A 3,038-nucleotide genomic window follows, 5' to 3' on the forward strand; every position below is an offset into this window, starting at 1 on the left:
GCTTTTACCCTCGGTTCGTAATTACTATTTTACCCTCGATTTACGTAATTCTTGTTTTACCCCAATTTACATAATTACCATTTTACCCCGATTTACATAATTATCGTTTTACCCTTGATTTACGAATTACTGCTTTTACCTCGATTTATAGAATTACCATTTTACCCTCGATTTATAGAATTACTTGTTTTACCCTCGATTTACAAAATTACTAAAATACCCTTGGTTTGTGAAATTACCGCAATACCCTCAATTTGTAAAACTACCAAAATACCCCTGTATGGTAAAATGACGAATATGCCCTTATGTTCCGTATGACTGATGTGCTTAGGATTTACATATATTGATATTGGATTAGTTAAGTTTGAGTGATGGTGGTGGTTATCGAGGCGATTGATTTTGGAAACGTTTCAACTTCAACCTATAACAGTGTGTGCTAACCTCTAAATAGCTTAGATTAATATTTCTTTGAAAAGCCGAAAGGTTCATATTTTAGTGATTCGGGAATTAATATTTAGATCTATTTTCTACGCACGTTTAAGTTGGATTCACAACGGATATGGGGTAGGAAGGTATTTGGAACGTTCTTCAATGAGTAGATCTCTTGGTAAGTATTCGAACCTTCTTTCCATTTGTATCTTGTGGTTTAAGAAAAGTGAAAACCCTCTCGTCGACTAAGGCTAAAAGGGTTTTTGGTGTTATTTGGTTTGTTGGTACTAGTGAGGATTAAAGGCTACCGATCGAGGAGTGTGTGAAAAGCTTGGATCATCGGAGTGACTAAATCTAGTCATCAACTTCGGCAAACGTATGAACCCAAGGGTCATTGTGGATGGTGGCCGAATGTGTAAGTGATGATAATAGGTAGTTTTCGATTTGGTTTAATAATAACATGGTCTAATCTATAAGTGGTTGATTATAGGAGAAATCCCATAGGAGATCTCGTCAAGGAATATCGCAAATCAGGTGTGTAACGAACCCTTTTCATAGCTTAAAGTGATAAATGTTAAAAGCGAAATGCGAAATTCGGCATTTCGAGGACTTGTGAGCAATCGAACGCTCACTAGTTAGTTAGAATCGATGAGATGATGATCGGGAACAATGGAAACGGTAAGGACGTGTTTTTAGCGTTCACGGTAAGTTGGGCCTCGAGAGGCTAAAATAGGGCCCAATAGGCTTTCGGGCCCATTTGGGTAAATTTCGTAGAAAATGGGAAATCTGTTAAATTGCATGTTAAAACTATTATCTTGTTATGGATAAAGGCTAAATGGGCCTAGATGATGAATCGGCTAAGTAGGGCCCATTAGGGTTTTTGGCCCAATAACTCGATTTCGCTAAAAATGGGCCAGATCACTGCTTGCACCTATGAATTGTTTGTAACCATTAATGGACATGGAAACCCTAATTTTTGGTAAAATTACGAGATTACCCCTATAACATGAAAATGACCGTTTTGCCCCTAGGTAAAAGTGACCATTATACCCCTAGGGTTTATATATGAACTTAATGCATGGGATTTTGATAAACATGATATGTATGATATGCACATGAGATGTTCATAAATGCATTGGGTTGGGTTTTTATATGGATGGAGGAAGTGCAAAAGGGCTTATGCCCCAGTTATTAAAGGGCTTATGCCCCGTTATCAAAAGGGCTTAAGCCCGATTATCAAAAGGGCTTACGCCTGATTATTAAAGGGCTTATGCCCCGCTTATAAAAAGGGCTTTTGCCCTGATTATTAAAAGAGGCTAGGCCTCGGTTATATGATAAAGCTAAGCCGCCAAAGGAGAGAGTTATGGCGGGTGGGTCGAGTTAATCCCACATGGTGTGTTGGTTAGTACGGTGGAGAGTAGCGGATGGTGGGTTGAGTAGTCTCCCAAATGGGTTGCATTCTTTCATTTGAAATTACATGTGTTATAAAATGGGCCTATGGGCCATACTGATTTCTGATAAAGGCTTCGCCGATAATATGAAACTTGAAAAGGCTTCGCCCAGTGTTATGAAATATGAAATATGAAAAGGGCTATGGCCCAAGATATGTTTGAGATTGGATTTGGGCTTAGACCCAACAGTGCTTATTGTTTTGGGCTCTAAAAGGGGCTTGTTGCACACTGAGTTTCCAAACTCACCCCCTTTCCTTAACCTTGCAGGTGAGCCTTGATGTGGGGACTTGGGCTGGAGGGGATTCAGAATGGCCACGGTGATTGTCTTTGGACTTTTAAATAAGCGTTGGTTTTCTTTAAATTTCCATTAAATATTATTTATTATTATAGTTTTTTGGGGTTGTAATAAGGCCATTTTAACTTTTCTTTTATTTCTTTTTAGGATTATTTTAACTTTAATAACTTTAAACCTGGTTGATAATTATTCAAATGGGTTAGACTTATGACGTGTTTTCAAAATGATACTTGTTTCCAAAAGAGTTCAACACCATGATTAATCGATTTATCAAAGACGCCCACTTAAACAAATTTAAACTCGATATAACAAAGTGTGGCTATGGTTGTGGGCATGTCTAGGATTGGATCCAATTAAAGAGCTTCAGACTTAAGCGACCTTCATGGCTCACCTCCTCTGTCTCGGATACCTACACGGTGCCCAGCTTCCATACACTTTGTTAACTCAATAAAATGTATGGTTTTAAAACACTAAAACGGAACGTGGGTTTTCAACTCCAATGTGGCACGCCGATTGGCCATAACGTCTGGGCGGTGTTTGGGGTGTTACAATTAGTGGTATCAAAGCCTAGGTTGCAACAACTCGGCTGTGGATCGGGTCCAAAATTTTTCAAAAATTTAGGCCTAAGAAGGGTATTTTGGAAATGGTTTTGAAAAGTTCATTTTAAAGATGTTTTATGGAGTATATATGTTAAAATGGTCCAAGTTTTTCTTTTTAAATCAAGAGTTTCAAAATAAAGGGTGTTTTCAAATCAAAGTTTTAAATTTCTATTTTCGGTGATCAAAATATGGTTTTCGAGTTTTAAATGGATTGAGAAAGAATTGGCGACTTGAATCCCCTGCACCAAGTCTGTAAGTATTTAC

At 37.9% G+C, this 3,038-nt stretch overlaps 1 long non-coding RNA gene across 1 annotated transcript; it reads left to right on the forward strand.

Moving 5' to 3' along the window:
* The first annotated feature begins 741 nt into the window (after positions 1 to 741).
* LOC128290377 (uncharacterized) lies at positions 742 to 2,382 on the forward strand. Its single transcript, XR_008280187.1, has 3 exons — positions 742 to 844; positions 920 to 963; positions 2,148 to 2,382. It is a non-coding gene; the product is annotated as an uncharacterized LOC128290377 (long non-coding RNA).
* Positions 2,383 to 3,038: the final 656 nt, after the last annotated feature.

Source organism: Gossypium arboreum, chromosome 3 (assembly GCF_025698485.1).
Source record: "Gossypium arboreum isolate Shixiya-1 chromosome 3, ASM2569848v2, whole genome shotgun sequence".
In the NCBI taxonomy this organism is placed as follows: Eukaryota; Viridiplantae; Streptophyta; class Magnoliopsida; order Malvales; family Malvaceae; genus Gossypium; species Gossypium arboreum.